Here is a 17,022-nt window from a genome sequence, read left to right on the forward strand (position 1 = left end):
GAGATACCTGAGTATAGACTCCACCTGTCCCCAAGCACAGGGGAGCATCTCTCTCCCTTACCTCCTTTAGGCAAATAAATTAGCTATCCCAAAAGGACTTTGTCCATAAGCTTCCATCTGCACATTCATTCTGGGACTTTTCCCTCCATAAATCTTTTTCCTTGGGGCAACCCCTGTCAACCCATGTTCACTCCTTTACATATTCAGTATATGAAAGTGGTATGATCTGCCCTCACCAAAAGCCAGTGCTGACACGCAGAGGTCTCTATGGCTACCATACTTTTGCAGCACTATGTTAATAGTTGAGAAAAGAAAATAAGAAAAAATGGTGGTCAGGGAAGGCATTGGCAGCTAAAAGGAGCAAGAAGATGCTCCTGTTGGGGCATGGGGAAAGAGAGCGGGATCCACCGTAGGGAGGAGTGGAGGGGACCAGGAGCAAGAGGATGCTGTGGTTTGGGAGTTACTGGTCCCTCTTCCTTCCAAGAAAAGGGGGCAAAAAACCTACACCAAAAACTTTTCCCCCATGTTTTTATTTTATTCCATTCAGAGATGGTAATTTCCCCATATCATTCACCAGAAAAGAAGGATGATAAATACAGCTGGTCAAAAACAGGAAGGAGAACAGTTCATGAAATGTTTCTCCTTTCCCCCTCTCGCCCAGCCTCAACATGTGAATGAAAATTATGAATTCTGAAAAATGGCAATGAGCTGTAATGATGGAGAAGTAGCACTGCTTGACTAACCAATGTGGGGTGAAAGGGTGCTGTGAGGGAAGTGCCTGTCTGCAGAAGGAAGGGAAGGTTGAGAAAAAGCACTGGGAACAAATAAGTGTAGAGAGACTAGGCTAGGAGTAGCTTAGCTTTGTAGCAGTTTTGAGAACATGGAGAAAATTCCTTTTCTGCAAAGCCTCTGAAGGCAAGGGTTAATGCACTGGGGGCCTGATCCAAAGTCCATTCAAGTTAATGGAAAGATCAGACCCTGAGTCACTCAAATGACAGCACAATGTGCAGCGCTATTTTTCAATACTTTTGTTGCCAAGATCAACATTGGGACCAACAAAAGCATTCCAGACTTGACCCATTTTATATGGGCCACCTAACCATCAAATGAGTTTTGATGACTATTGTGATGAATTGGGACTATGTCTGTACAACTTAGATTTCTGCTTGCTATTATGAAGTTGCATTAGGGAAAAGTGCTGAATCATGAGCGCCAATATGTATGTGGATCCACCATTGCTGATAAGTTCTGTAGTAGAGATATACCAGACAGGGACAATGGGAAATACTTACGGTTAAAAACAGTACTTAGGCCTCACAAAGAATACACTAAAAAGCAGCTCAGGCCTTGGAAATCCAGTTTTAGCTTTATCCCCTGAAGGAAAGGGGAAGGGTAGGAACAACAGAAACTTAACAGGTGTCGAACAAGAGAGACCAGGTGACCAGGAGAGGTTTAAATAATGAAACATACAGGAACCGGGGAACCAGACCGGAAGAAGAAGCATGGGGTAAGAGAGAGCAAGGTCACAGAAACTGGGTAAAAGGATTCAGGAGGGAAAGGTCACCCAGCATGTAGCAGGCTCATGGGGCAGAGGGTCCCTGCCTGCTTTCCTGAGCACAGATGGCTCAAAGGACTCTGGACAACCCAAGGAACTCAGACCCCCACCCAAAGAATGCTTTGGAAAGCTGAAGAGACCAAGGAAGGGACATTCATTTAGTGTTTATGATCTGTACTCTCCTGTACTTTATAGGCTTAAGTATAAAAGAGCATAAAGGTGTCACACAGTGCAAAGTGTGTGTGTGTGTTAACTGCTTCACAACTGGCTGCGTGCCCCTAAGAGAACTAAACTGTAACCAGACGCTTACACCTTTTGGGAGAGGGTTCTGCTTAAGTACTGGGGAGTTTGATGGTCAGTGCTGTGCCCAGAGAGGGTAGGCAGCTGGACAATGGGTTCCAACACACGGAGGGGGTGCCAGACAGAAGATCTGCACCCTGAGAGTTTGCCTAGGGACCCAAGATTGGATCAGTGTCTGAACTCAATGCAGGCTCCAAAAGTTTAACACAACTCAGGGAATCCAGAGCACAGAGGCATGGATTCCCCTCACAGCAATCCTAGTGAGAGGCCAGGAAGGGGTGCTTGCTAGAATCTGTCACAACTATAAACTTGTGCTAAATTCACACTAGTTTCTCCTATGCCATTTCCTTCTATGGTTACACTTTGGTCTGATTTCAGAACCTATATTGGAGCAAATGACTTCTCCTATGGGGTAGTACTCGCACCACAGAACAGGGGTCGAGGGTGTTTTATGAGAATGCTGTGGCTATATCCTTCTCCTACCCACAGTAGGGGAACCTACTTGAAGCATTGGCCCTACAGAAGCCATGATGTGTCAAAGTGCTGGCAGGAGCCAGTGGAACCAGATGGCAGAGTAGAGGCCTACACAGATCCCACAAGATCACCTATGGGAGATTGATTCCTCTAGACCTGATCCAAATCTCATTATAATGAAAAAGGTTCGGTGGAACAGGTAAGAAAAAAGTTGATGAATTTGAAGGAAGTCTGGAGAACACCCATTCTTAATCTGATTTTCTTCTTAAAAAAAATAAAATACAAGGAATCAAAAAAAGCCAATTCAGCATCATGAAATTCTGCTAAAAAAATTCAAGATTAAAAAAATCCTCCTGTTGGAAACAGAGAAAGGGCAGGGGTATCAAATAAGAAAACACAGCCTATTGAACCTTGCAGGGAAAAGAGAAAGGGGGATAAAAAAGCAGAAGGAGCTAATAGTAGCCAAAGTGGGTAAGGGAAATATGAGGGGCTTTTACAAATATATGAATGGAAAAAGCAGCATCAGAAAAAGTAGGCCCATTAATCAATGAGGCAGTAGGAAAGGAAATTAATGATGACTTTAAAATGGATAAGATAATGAAACCTTTAACAATAAAAATAAAGACTAAAGACCATCTTTGAACTGCACATCCCATTCTATCTCTCCTGTCAATCAGCCAAGGATAAACAAATCTCTCCTCACTTCGCTCCCTCATACCCTATTGCCATATATGGAAACTGGGAGGAGCAGGATGTCCCTGAGAAGAAAAAGGAATGGCAAATTGTGTGGCTAAATTCCATAAAACTCTTTGAAATTTTAAAGGAGCCTCTCACAAAAAATCTAATTTAAATTGACTTGGTATGAGCCCTGTCACATGGACTGAAAACTGGTTGAAGGACTTTATGCAATGGGTAAAGCCCTGGTGGCGGGTGATATATTGGGCTGGGTTGCTGCAGGGATATGTTTTAGGTTTGATCTTACTTAATATCTTGATTAATAATCTGGAAGAGGAGGTAAACAGAACATTAATGAAATTCGTACATGACAATCAGGGGGATGGGGACTGAGAATATCAGAGTGGACAGCAATAATACAAAGAGAACTAACGAGATTAAAAATGTAGGCAGGAAATAAAAGGTGAGATTCAACCTGGAAAAATGAAAACTAATACACTGAAGAAAAATAATCAGCAACACAGATATTCATAGAGAAGGAGAAACCTGGGAAGAAGCAAAAGAGACCTAGAGGTGACAGTGAACAACAAATTGAATATGACTTTGCAATGAGATGTGTCAGTATAAAAGGCCAAGGCAATTTGGGGCTGTATATGCAGAGGGATAATGTCAGAGCAGAGAAGTGATAGTGTCTCTCTTTTTGAATCTGGTGATACTTCAGGTGGAATATTGGATTCACTTCTGGACACCTCCATACAAGATGTAGACAAATTGGAGGAAGTTCAGAGAAGAGCAACAAAACTGATTAGTCAAGTGGAGGGACTGATTTATAAAAGCAAGTGACAGTTAATCAAGGGGAAATGATAACTGTCTACAAATATAGGAAGGATGAATGGAGAGAACAGAGAGGAATTTCTTAGCATTGTTCAATGTAGTAGAGCTAGAAATAAGGGGATGAAATTAAGAAAACGAAAATTTGGGCAGAATATCAGAAAAATTTCCTAACTGTCAGAAACATTAGATTATGGAATAATCTTCAAATGGAAGTGATAGAAACCCCATCACCTGAGACATTTAAATAAGGCTGGATTAAGGTGTACTGCAGAGAACAATTGTCCATTTGCAGGGGGGTGGCCTAGATGATCTAACAAGTTTTTTCCATTTTTAACTCTGGTGAACTTATGACTGCCTTGATATAGTGTTCTGTAGTAGGTTTTCTCTATTACTATCAGCATAAATAGGAACATATTTTGCAAGAGACTGCACTATACATCATATATGCCACAGTCCATGTGTAAAGTACAGTTCTACAGTAAAAACTAACTAATTGAATGTGTCTCTACTAATCACACTACCCGGTAGAAAATAGATGCATGACCTGCCTTCACACCAAAATATGTTCTTTTAACTGATGTGTTTTAGTGAAAAGCATTTGGTTTACTGTAAGGAAAGTATGTTTTTCATTTGCTTTTTTCACACAAGCCACTTCTATTGGATTTCACATTTTGAGTACTCTTAAATCTTTATTCATTTAACGGGAATACAATGGAACTTGCTTATAGTGAACTCAAGTATAGTAAAACTCCATTTAGAGTGAAATGGAAAGAAAGCTCTTACTTGCTTCAGTGCACTGCAGTGTGCAAATGCTATTGTGGTTGGTGCCAGAAAGTAATGGGAGGGTGGAGACATAAATCAGTGTATAAATTAAGAAAAAATACATATCAAAATATTTTTGTTTTCTTTTATGGAATAAAGTTACCTTATTAACATACTGCAATACATTTTTAGCAACTTGGCCACCTTCAACGCAGAAAAAGGTCCCCTTTTATGAATGTCTACCTTGGTCTTTACAAACAGAAACTGTTCCCAGATTCTTCCAAGGAGAACAAAGGGGTGAAAGGTTTTTCAAAGTTCCCTGTCCTTCTCACATCCCCTGGGGACAGATACAGAGCTGAGGAAGGAGAAAAGCTTATAGAGAAGAAAGCCACTGTTTTGCTTTAATAAAAAGGTCGCAATCTTATCATGTATAGATGCTCAAATGATGTATAGACAAAGGATGTTTGCAGGGAAGATTGCCATAGGCAAAACAGCAGATCTAATCAAAAGCTCTACACGCATGGATGTAGCCAGCCTCTGGGAAAGGAGAGCACTTGCAGCACAGAATCTGGAATGTTTCTTCTATCATTCAATAGGGAAGACATTGTAGCACAAGAGAAACGTAATTTTTTTGTATTTTGGGAAGGAGAGGGTTCTAAACACCACTTTAACACCTGTGATGTTACCCTTTAGCATACTGTGTTTTTACATCAGTTTTCTGTAATATGTTCAGAAGCATGTACCGCCCACTGTCTTAGGTCACTGAACCCAGGAAAGTGTTATGACATGGTGGTCATACAAAAACCACTGCAAAAACAGTTCTGTTGTATAAAATAAATTACATATACAAATATGTAAAAAAAAATATAATTAACCTTTGGAACGCTGGCATTTTCAAAACTGTGAGACGAATGAATGTATATATGTCCTCAGGCGCCAAAGGACTTAATAAAAGTTAAGACACAAACTAATAAAAGTAAAGACATTCTCAGTTACAGTTGCCACAGAGCTCTTACCTCATTCCACTCAGCATAGTGCACGAACCCAGGTGTCTCAGAATAGCTGGTGTTCTCCCACTTGCTGCACTGCAATAACTGGAAACAATGAAGGAATAAAGGAAACATGCTAAAGGTTCTATGGCAGCCATAACTCATTTTGTTAATTTGTTCTTCAGCCTTTGGGGGTTATCTAACTGCATAGGCATTTATGCTGCACTCATTGCAGGAGCAGTAACAGAACATAATATCTGTAAGCCATCACTCTGTTCACTCTGCTTGTATGTCTCTTTCTTCTGCCCTTTGTCCATTTTATCTATGTAGATTGTAAGCTCTTCAGTGCAAGGACAGTCTATTATGCTATGTTTGTACGATGCCCAGCACGTTAGGGCCCCATTCTAATTGGTCCCTGGGCACTGCCATAATACAAATAATAGTCATTCACCAAAATACAGTTGCAGGAGTAAATCTGAGACCCGAATACACCAGAACTCCAATGGGCTGGGCTAGTGGGAACAGTCCCGCCCCACTTCCCTACTCCTTCTGACTAATGGTTGCAGCCTCTCACCTCTGTCTGTGTCCCTCCCTAATGTTCTCATTGGCAGACAGTGCAAGGTGCCTCAATGTGGGCGGGACACTGTTCCCAGGCCTGCTCCCTGTCTTTGGAGGTCTCTTCTTCTTCCAGTCACCCTGTTCATGTTCAAATGAGCAGAAAAAGAAACCCCACCAATAGGGTTTTGCTGAGGCAAAAAAAAAAGATGAAAGGAAAAGGGAGAGATTCTCAGAAAGGGCTGATGAAATGTGCGTAGCGCCCATGGTAAAACAGGCTTGGATTGGGTGATTAGGCTGGATTACTGCTCAAAAACTCCCACAACCCTAATAAGGGAAGTGGCTTCAGGAGGGAGGCAGGAAGCAGCAAGCAGCCCCAGATGGTGTGCTCTCGGTAGTCAATTTTCTTTTCCATTTCTCCACTGATTGTGCACATCCCTGTGGTATCTCGATTGAAAACAATGGCGGAGACTGGGATACGGAATAGCCTAGGGCAGTGCTTCTCAAAGTCGGGCCGCCGCTTGTTCCGGGAAAGCCCCTGGCGGTCCGGGCCGGTTTATTTACCTGTCCGCGGGTTCGACCGATCGTGGCTCCTACTGGCCGCGGTTCACTGCTTCAGGCCAATGGGGGCTTCGGGAAGCGGCGTGGGCCGAGGAATGTGCTGGCCGCCCTTCCCGCAGCCCCCATTGGCCTGGAGCGGCAAACCGCAGCCAGTGGGAGCCGCAATCGGCCGAACCTGTGGACGCGGCAGGTAAACAAACCGGCCTGGTCCACCAGGGGCTTTACCTGAACAAGCAGCGGACCGGCTTTGAGGCATTGTTACAGGCCTAAGGTATTGTTACAGGCCTGTAGCACCTTTCACTTCCAGATACTCTAGTCCAGGTTGGGAATAACTAAAAGTAGTTACCCCCTGAGGTGATTTGCTGGCCTGTGTGAAATGAGTCGGTGTCTCATTCCTGTTCCTAGTAGATCTCCATATAAAAAATAAAATACTAACCACTATAATTAGCAACCTTGGGAGCAGATACCCCAGGACTAAATTGAGACTCAGGGTACAGCTATACTTATAATTAAAGACCTGTGAATCTAGGGCTTAAATTCAGCCAGAGCCCACCAGAGCAGAGTTCCAGTAAATATTTTCAAACCCGCAGGAGGCGCATGAGTTCGGGACTCAGGGCTTCAGTGCCGTGAGAGGCGTCGGGGCTAGGGGCTTCATCCTCACAGTGTGCACCGGAACGGAAGCCCTGAGCCCCAGTGCCTCCCTCCCTCTCTTGCGTGGCTAAAGCCCGGAGCCCTGAATGGGAGTGGGGGGACTCCGGGAAATAATCTTTGAGAATTTAAGCCCTTCATGGGTGGCCCATGCCAGCTGACTTCAGCAAAGGGGCTCGGGCTAAGAGGTTGTTTAATTGAGGTACAGATGTTTAGGCTTGGGCTGGGCTCTAGGACCCCGCAAAGGGGCGGGGGGGCAACAGCCCAGAGCTTGGGCTCCAGCCTGAGCCTGAATATCTACTCCGCAAATAAACAGCCCCTTAGCCTGAGCCCGAGTCAGCTGACACAGGCCAGTTGCAGGTTTTTAATTGTAGTGTAGACATACCACAGTAGCCTTCTACCGCTATTGCCCTGACCCTATAAAGACTTACAGGCTTATCTTTATGTACTTCTGTAGTCCAAATGATTTCTATAGAATTACTTGCAGTGTATTAAGTTCAGCAAGTGGGTAAATGGTTGCAGGATTAAGGCCTAATTGTGGTCTCTCCAAAAAATGGTTTGAGACAGTGAGGAGAAAGCTAGAGTGTGGGAAAGATACCTCGATTATACCTTCTCTATAGACAAATGAAGCCCTTCATTCTGTAGGGATATTAATTTGGTACCTTTCTTGAGCACTAAAATGGGAGGGAAGTTACAAAATTATTTAAATAGTTGACTTTCCATTGTCTTCCATGTTTGTATGTTAATAAGTGACAATGGCATCTCATTATATCCAATATCATCTTGTAGTTTGTTCTGCAGAGAGCAGCAATAATTTATTAGAGTTTATTACTATTGTAGTCATCGTTTTAAAAGAAAAGAATTACATCTAGTAGTTCCCCCTTCCTTTGTATAATTAAATTACTGTTACCCTCAACTATTGCCTGCTCTGCTACCTAAGAATGTCCTTCCTGTCACAAATTCTCTCCAAAGAGCACCATAAAATAAAGATTAACTGATGTACGGATAACCATTGTGAGTGGGCGGGGAGGGGTTTAACAAAACAGAGTGGGGGAAAATGCTGCCTCTACAGCAATATGTGGTCTTTAAATCTAGTCAATAAATACTTAAGAGAAATGGAAAGAAATTAAAAATAAAAACTAATGTTTGTAATCACCACTGGGTACACCAAGAGATATGCCTGAAAACAGGGGTGCTGGAACAATTTGTATAGTGGGAGTGCTGAGAGCCATTGAACCCAACTGTAAACTCTGTGTGTGATGGAAACCACTTCAAGCCAGGGGGTGCTGCGGCACCCCTAGTTCCAGCACCTACGCCTGATAATGTTCTTGATAAGAATGAATGATTAAATGGATTGGCAAAAACTGTAAAGTTTGAGGGAAATGTTCTGCTATATTTATCCAGGATGGATGTCACAATTACTGCCGTTGGGCCCTTGACAGGGATACTCAAAAAACACTAAGTGAAGCAGTGTGGCCTAGTGGATGAGGCACTGACCCAGGAGACGACTGAACTGCTGCTGTGTGACCTTGGACAAGTCACATTCTATCTTTGCCTCTGTCTCCCCTCCTACCCTCTGTCTTATCTATTTAGTTGTAACACTGTCTTTTCATGTGTGTGTATTACAAACATGCTAGTACAAGGGGTTGTAGACACTAATGTAATGCAAATAATTAAGAACCATTTTCTGAGTTAAACTAGAGAAGTCTTAGAAGAGGGTAAGTAGAACTACAGGAGAAAAAGATAGCAAAGCTTATACATCTAGGTAAGTATTTTTAGCGTACAGGAAAACTTTCCTTTGGGATTAAAATGTGACCTTTGGGGGCAACAATGCCCTCTCTCTGTGACTTCAGACGTTATATCCCACTACAAGTCACTTTTCAACCTTCTGGACAACAATTTTTTCCACTGTTATTTTCCACTACGGTCAGATGTGTGTGTGTGTGTGTGTGCGCGTGCACACCGGCCCTTGTAAAGCAACACAAAATATAATTAGGGGTTCGTTTTTATTTTAATGAATAGGCAGGTGAATCAAGTCTGAGTATCAGGTGACTTAGTTCTTTCTAAACATTTGTTAAGTATAATTTTAATTGCTGCTTTTTCATACAAAGTCAGGCAATTTCTATAGAACCATTCAGCTCAATATTTCCTGAATAGCGGCAAAAATAATGTTCAGAAAGTTTAACTGTGAAAACTTGTGAGTGGAACAAAACACACAGCTTCCCCCCTGTGTCAGTTATTATGGTCTCCTGTGGCTTGGGAGGTGAGGGATAGGGAACAAATTGTCGGGTTTTGTTGTTGTTGTTGTTTTTTCTTTTGTTTTGTTTTAATAATGCACGAGTAAACAGGGTAGAAGTAGAAATGCATTTGCAATAAGGATTTATGATGTCGTTTGGAGCCGACTGCTTTAAATTTGCGCGCTGTAGCTTGAAGCGTTGCACAAACTCTTGGTCTGCTGACTGCCTCCCTATCTCTGAAACCCAAGCCCACAGAGAGTGATTTGGAAAGCCGTTTTCTCAGCCTTCTCTCTCTCTCTCTCTCTTTTTCTGTTTTGCGGGGTACTTGCTTTTGGTGCTTTTTGTTTTTTAAACAAGGCGTGCACATAAAAAAAAATCACATAGCATTTTTAATCAACACGTATTTACTTCCAGGACCCTATGATCCTCTATTGATTCCCATTAAAATGCTTTTCTTTTTCTTTGCCCCCTCTGCCGATCGAATTTCAGATCAGCCAGGATATGCAACTAACCTTCCGGCACAACTGAACCCAACTGACTCAGAGAGATCAAAAGGCTTGATGCATTCATTAAAATTTAGCACAGCCTAGGCAGGATCTTTAATGCCGCCTCTCCTTTTGCATTTGCAATTAAAGTGTGCGTGTGTGTGTGGGGGGGGGGGTTCTTATTGTTTTATTTTTATTTTTTGCAAATGTTCTTGCTTTTGATTTGCAACGGGGAGGGGGGAGTTGGAAGGGGGGGGAACGAGAACAAAAGAGACAGATCTTTTTACCCAAGGATGACGTCAGTTTGATTTTACTGACAACTATTGATGCATGTGGAGCAATTGCAGGCAGATCCCCACCCCCTGCCTCTTGGCACTTTGAAGGGGAAACAATAATGTTAACAGTGCGAAATATGCATCGTTGCAAATCTTGGGGCTTAAACACTTAACTTGATCAACTCCTGGTCACTTTGCAAGGGTTTTTAAATGCTTATTTTCTCTATGATCTTTATTAGGGCGGAAAACAAGCAGCAGAGGGAGGGAGCTGGAACAGCTAATAGGCACAGAGCAGAGAGAAGGCTTCAACCTAGGAATGTTGTTCATTACACCAGGCTAGGAGAGGACACAGTAAGAGAAAATAGTCCCTGTTTTCCAGCTCCCACAGGGTGCCCTCCTTCCCCTTTTGACTGCCAGGAATGTTTTTGAGATGCACTGGGTCTGGGGGAGCGCTCTGGACTTTTTGGAGGGGAGGGGATGAGTGGGTGCTGAGTCCTCCTAGCTCGCTTGATCTGTGCATGTGAGTTAATGGTGTAAGGATCCACTGATCCTGTGATTGCGTGCGATTCTGCCTCACTCACTCTCCGGGCTGCAGCAGAGAAATAGATTGAACTGGAGGAGCAGCCCGGCAATGCGCAAAGCCCGGGCTGGATAGCGCTGGCACACGGAGTGCAGGACTGGGCTGCTCTGTTCTCTGGGAGTGAAGTGGGGAAATTACTCCCTTACCTTAAACTTTTTCACTGACTTTAAGGAGAGGCGGGTAAGAGGAGAGCTTAGTTTTTAAAAAGAAAACGAACCCAAGTAGGTTAAAATCGGTAACAAATTGTGCCTCCCACTGCAAACCCACACCAGATTCAAGAAGTGAGCACTTACTCAGAGCCAGGGACTTTTCCTGTTAATTCCTTCATACTCAGAATTGCTTCTGCACCCGAGCTGGGATCACACTCCCTCTGCCTGCTGAAGGTAAAGTAATTGACAGCTCTGTGTTCACTGGCCTTCCCCCTTGCCAAGGATGCTCTGAGCATACCAAAAATGGTGCTAAACCCTCTTAAACGTTTGGTTTTAAACACAGTCAGATGGTCTGTCTTTATCCATATATACTGCACTTGTTAAAAGACATCTAATGGTAGGAAAGGCAGTGCTGTCTAACAGTGAGAGCACAGGACCAGAATAGGTGCGTTCTATTCCCACTATGTCACTGACTGACTGGCTGTGTGACTTTGGGCAAGTCATATCATCCCTCTGTTTCCCAGCTACCCCATCTGTAAAGCTGCGATCATTTTACCCACCTGCTCAAATTGCTTTAAGACCCTTGGCTGAAAGATGCAATGTAAATTCCAAAAATGATACATATCTCTCTAGAGAGAGAGAACACAGACATTCCGATTTGGATACCATGAACCATGTCTTTTTACAAATGGTATAAAAGATTTGAACTTCCACTGACTTCAAATAAGATCACTCAGCATTTCTCAGGATCAGACCTTTCGTGCTTGTAAGAGGTACCGGCCTGACAACTCTGGAGACAGAAGTCTGTACTGATCCCCGGAACAGATACAGCATGGCAGTTAGTAGTGCAAGCAATCCCACTGTCTTGCCACTCTGCCTCATGTTCAGACATTACCTGGAGGAATTTCCTCCAGGAATGAAGGTTAGTTCAGAGTTTGCCCTTTTAAGCCCTGGATTCCTTATGTAGAATGCAAACAAGCCTTCCAGTTAATGCCATTGAGTTTTGTGACATGGACTTTGTCTACAGGAAACTGGAGCTAAACTACTACAGCCATGATCCTGCAAAGACTTGGGCACATGCTTAACAAAGTTAAGCATATATATATATATATGTCTCTGCAGTGTTGAGTGGTCTGCCTGATTTCACCATAAGTTAGCAAATGGGCTTGAGGTGGTAGCCAGTTTCAGTCACTACTACCCTATGCTGGATCTGAATTAGAAACATAGGATATGGAACCTTCACCTATATTACCACTCACCTGAGCCTTTCAGTTGCTTCTGCACACATGCCTTCAGTTGTGCAACATTTCCTACATGAATTGACAAGTATATGCCTTGCCGGCTGTTTTAGTATTTTTCACAGCTAACGTGTGGTTCATCTTGGATCACGTGTGTCAGTGATTTAGGCAAGGATGAATTTTACTAATTATAAAGAAACTTTATTTGTCCTAATTTTCATAAGCAGTGTTGCCACCTCTCATGATTTTATTGTGATTCTCGTCATATTTGGTGATTTGGATTTTGTGTTTTTTTTCAAGCCTCAGCTCCTGGAGTAAAGTGATTATTATGTGAGTATCTCAGCTTTCATTTAAAAGAAAAAAGTATGTTTCTAGATCTCATGGTTGCAGGAAAAAACTTGAAAATATGACAAGTGTAATCTATGGCTCAGAAATTAAAAAGAACCCCAAATGTATTATGATTTTTTTAAATCTCTTTTTTTGATGCCTGACTCATGATGGGGTTGGCAATATTGCAGAGGAGATGGGCACAAACAGACTTGCACAATTTAAAGAAGTCCTTGTTTTGCTCCCTATAAAGATGCAACTGATGTATTTTTAGGGCTAACCAAACTACAACTATGTCCTAAATAATATAAGGAAGGTTATGACTGTCTTTACTAAATTACTCTTCCCTGCAGCAGCCCCCTGCCCCTTTTTTGCATAATGTAGACGTGGTTTTGACCTTTTTGTGCTTCCATATAGTCATTTTGTTGCTAAATTATATGTACTGGTATTTTATCCAAATTATTGCATTTATGCAAAACATATTTTACAATATTTACAGGCCAGTGTTTTGATAGAAGAATGTGTTGTAAAGGAGAGACCCCATTTTCCCTTGCTATTTGCAATAGGCTTCAGCCCTTTCAACTGTTTGCTGTAGGGGAGATCTCCAGGAACTTTTTGACCTCTGTGTTTCTCAGAGACATCCATGCAGAATATGCTGCTGCTGTTCTGCTCACTGTGTGCAAGGGGAGACGGCTGTTTAAACAGGTAAATTCTGTGTTTATTCTTAGTTCCCTGTCATCATCGTATAACCTGTTATATATTTCCATCTGCAATTCTATCTCTTTTGAATGAATTCTCCCTATTTTTACCATGCGAGCATGTCCATTCCTTATAATGCTGTCTCCTCAGTCTTGCTGTCACAGCCAGAGCAAAGATTTCCCCCCCCCTACTCCCCATCTTTCAGCATTTGGTAGCGATGGAGAGGGAGGATGTTCTTATATTGTAGGCTTGCACTGCTGACATAAGCAGTTTGAAGCATCTGTCTGTTGACCACCTGGAGCTCTCTGCCATTGCATTCATATTTCCCACTCTCTTGCACCTCCTTGTTTAGCTGTTTGCAATTTCTTCTTTTTAACAGGTCAGCTTGTTTTATGGTAGGAGTTCACTCCCTTGCTGCCATAGCAGCAATTTCCAAAGATGCAACGTTTGGGTCCTGTGAGTTTTTCAGGAATTCTGTTCCATTTCAGAGCTCTCCTACTGCAGCCCTACTTTTCAGAGACTTTGTCCACACTGGGATAAAGTATTGTGTTAGAAAACATGTTAACTAACCCAGTGTTAAACGAGGATTTGCCCTTAGCATGGATAAGAACCGCTATGCTTAAAAAGGGGAGGTTGCTTTTAAATATTTTGCTTTTTTTTATAAGAGCTTGAGCTCTGCAGATAAAAAAACCAAAGCCCAAAAAAGAGGGGGCTGGAGTTCATTTTATTTGTACTTAAAAGGAATTCTGTCATGTTAAAGGGTCATAATATTAAATAAATGTCTTTACAAATAACACCGTGTTAACATTGAAGGAATTTGTTAAGATGTAATGTACTTTTCACTCTTTAGGGTGCCTATTTACCTTTTTACTGAAGTTGTAGGCTTGACCCAAAACTCCATACCTGAACACCGAAGAACGTTGGGAGGTTTTCATACCGATTCAGCCTCTTTGGTTGCTGAACCCTCACTCATTAATAAGCCAAACCAAAGTCTCCAGTTCTGTTCTCCAGTTTTGGAAAAGTCCAGATGTGGATCTGAAATTTTATTTGTACGTTTTAACATTATTTAAGATTTCATAAGTGATTATGAGAAATAGTATATGAGATAAAGCACACACAGCAGTACAACTAAAACATCTTGGACGAAAGAGATCTTGCAGAAGGGTGGGGGGTATAAAGCTTCTTAAGGCCTCATCCTGTACCTATTGAAGCCAATGACAAAACTTCCATTAACTTCAGTGGTGCAAGATCAGGGACTAAATCATTAACCAAATGTTAAATCTGAAGGTTCTAATAACTTAGACTCACAGCAGAATATATCAAACACTGTGTGTATGTATTTCCCACAATTCCCAAACTGTGAGGGATGGGCCATATCTCTATTTTGAGTTTCTCTTGGGTTGGACTATAAAAAGACATTAGTGAGTTTCACTTATTTCTAATCTATATCCTGCTCAGATTCTCATGCAATAGCATAATCTGCAGAATCTGTTTTATAGACACTACAGGGGACGATTTATTTCTTAACAAAAATTGTTTCCATTAGAATGGAAGCATTTCTATTATATTTAGGTTCTGTAATGACTTATTTGATGCAGAACCTACATTTTGGGCCATACTTCAAATAAGTTTAAAGAAGGCAGATTATCAAACAGGTCTCTAGCTGTTAGAAGTAAGAGACTTTTTCCCTTTCATTCAGATTTCTAAAACACCAACTTATTCATGTACAGCCAATGTAATGCCCACTATAAAAGCCAATATTATGGCTGTCTTATTGTCTGGAAGGATAGTGATGTGGCTCATACTGATTCTATCTGGGATAACCAATTATATGTTGGGTTTTTATTATTTTAAATAATAAAGAGGCTCTGTTTCTTACTATTTCAAATTTGAACTAACTTTCAGTTTCTATAAATCTCATTATCTTCATCAGCTCATTCACTTTTCTTGAGAAAAACAAAGCTAAACCCAGTTTTTATTTTATAAAAATCAGAAGATGTTATAATTGGCACATCTTATATTTAGCCAATACTGTGAAATTTATCTTTTAGTCTGTAATTTTCTCTGCTCAGGATCATCATTCTAGAACACATGGGTAGGTCCTTCTTTGCCTTAAAGGAGAAGGATCCACCGATGTGTACTAGACTGCCAGACATGCTCTTGAAGGAGAAAATACCTTTTAAGGTCTCTCCGATACTGTAACTGGCTGTGGTGTACACAAGTCATTTCTGGTTTAAATGGTATGTTTTTTGTACATCATGGCCTTTAGCAGTACTTGAATATCAGCCGTGATTCAGTGGAAGTATAAATAACTTCAATTCAAAGAAATGGGATGTCGTAATAACAGGCCAAATTGTAAGTGTTGTCAGCGCCTGCATTTTCACTTTATTGATTTACTCTGTGTAATGTGATGCTCCTTAATTTAAGTCTTCCATGCAGATGTCATATTGGGTTAATTGCAAAAGCAACTGGATTTGATAATAAATATAGCACTAACATTCGTTGATTCCTGGGATTGTGCGCATGTACATACAGTAAGCATGGTGTTATGGTTCTTGCTGTTAAGGGGTGAGTAAGTCCCTTGCTGAGAGTGTAAATTTAAGCTGCCCAAGGGTGAGCTTTACCTTACATGCCGGTTTAGATTGATACTGTAATTCTTTATAGCAGGGGTGGCCAACCTGAGCCTGAGAAGGAGCCAGAATTTACCAATGTACATTGCCAAAGAGTCACCGTAATACATCAGCAGTCCCCCATCTGCTCCCCCACCACGTTCCCAGCGCCTCCCACCCACCGGCAGCCCTGCCAATCAGCACCTCCCCATCCCCGCACCTCCTGATCAGCTGTTTCGTGGCGTGCAGGAGGCTCTGGGGGGAAGGGGAGGAGTGAGGACACTGCAGGCTCAGGGGAGGGGGCAGGGCCTGAGGCAGAGCCAGGGGTTGAGCAGTGAGCACCCCCCGGCACATTGGAAAGTTGGCGCCTGTAGCTCCAGCCCCAGAGTCAGTGCCTATACAAGGAGCCTCATATTAACTTCTGAAGAGCCGCATGTGGCTCCGGAGCCACAGGTTGGCCACCCCTGCTTTATAGGGCTGGAATATGATTGGCTGTAAAGGGGTTCTCCTTGTACCAGAGTTTTAGAAGAGCATAGTTTTGTGTTGAATTAACTGCATGCTGTTAGAATCAGTACCAATGTAAATACAGAATGGTGGCTTCATGTTGTCCATTATGTCATGCACTATTTCACAGTTGTTGAAATCATTTCATTTTTAATTGGGTTGCTTTGGCTTTGTCAGTCTACCAGCTAAGAATGAGAGAAACTCACAACTACTGAAAATGAAAAACTCACAACTGCTCCAAATACTTTTTGAACAGACAGAATTCAGTAACACTGATTAATTCCTGCTAACACAATACAAAAGTTGTTTGCTATTTCCCTTTGCTTCTGCTGCTCATAGTTATATCAGTAAGTTATTTGAACATATGCCAGTTTAAATCAGAGGGAGAGAGTAAACTGTGGAGAGAAGAGGGAAGGGAGGGGACTCTAATGAAGGAAGAGGACTTAAAAAGATGGGAAAGAATAGTTATCAAGGAAAGAAGGAAAGGCTATCATGAGATCAGTTAGGAAGTAGAAAAGGGGACTTTGGAGAACAGAAGGTTAGAGGATAGAGAGGAAAAAAGAAAA

General features: G+C 42.0%; 2 long non-coding RNA genes across 3 annotated transcripts in view; one reads left to right on the forward strand and one right to left on the reverse strand.

Moving 5' to 3' along the window:
- Positions 1–11,319, reverse strand: part of LOC122173575 (uncharacterized) — a 96,615-nt gene extending 85,296 nt beyond the window's left edge. For both annotated transcript variants that reach the window (XR_006174151.2, XR_010600124.1), the window contains exons 1-2: positions 11,224–11,319; positions 5,617–5,694 (exon numbers count right to left, since the gene is read on the reverse strand). This is a non-coding gene — a long non-coding RNA (uncharacterized LOC122173575). The remainder of the gene's footprint in view (positions 1–5,616; positions 5,695–11,223) is intronic.
- Positions 5,823–13,350, forward strand: LOC135982644 (uncharacterized). Its single transcript, XR_010600125.1, has 3 exons — positions 5,823–11,313; positions 12,618–12,647; positions 13,211–13,350. It is a non-coding gene; the product is annotated as an uncharacterized LOC135982644 (long non-coding RNA).
- The last annotated feature ends 3,672 nt before the right edge of the window (positions 13,351–17,022 follow it).

This window comes from Chrysemys picta, chromosome 3 (genome assembly GCF_011386835.1).
Source record: "Chrysemys picta bellii isolate R12L10 chromosome 3, ASM1138683v2, whole genome shotgun sequence".
Taxonomy (NCBI): Eukaryota; Metazoa; Chordata; order Testudines; family Emydidae; genus Chrysemys; species Chrysemys picta.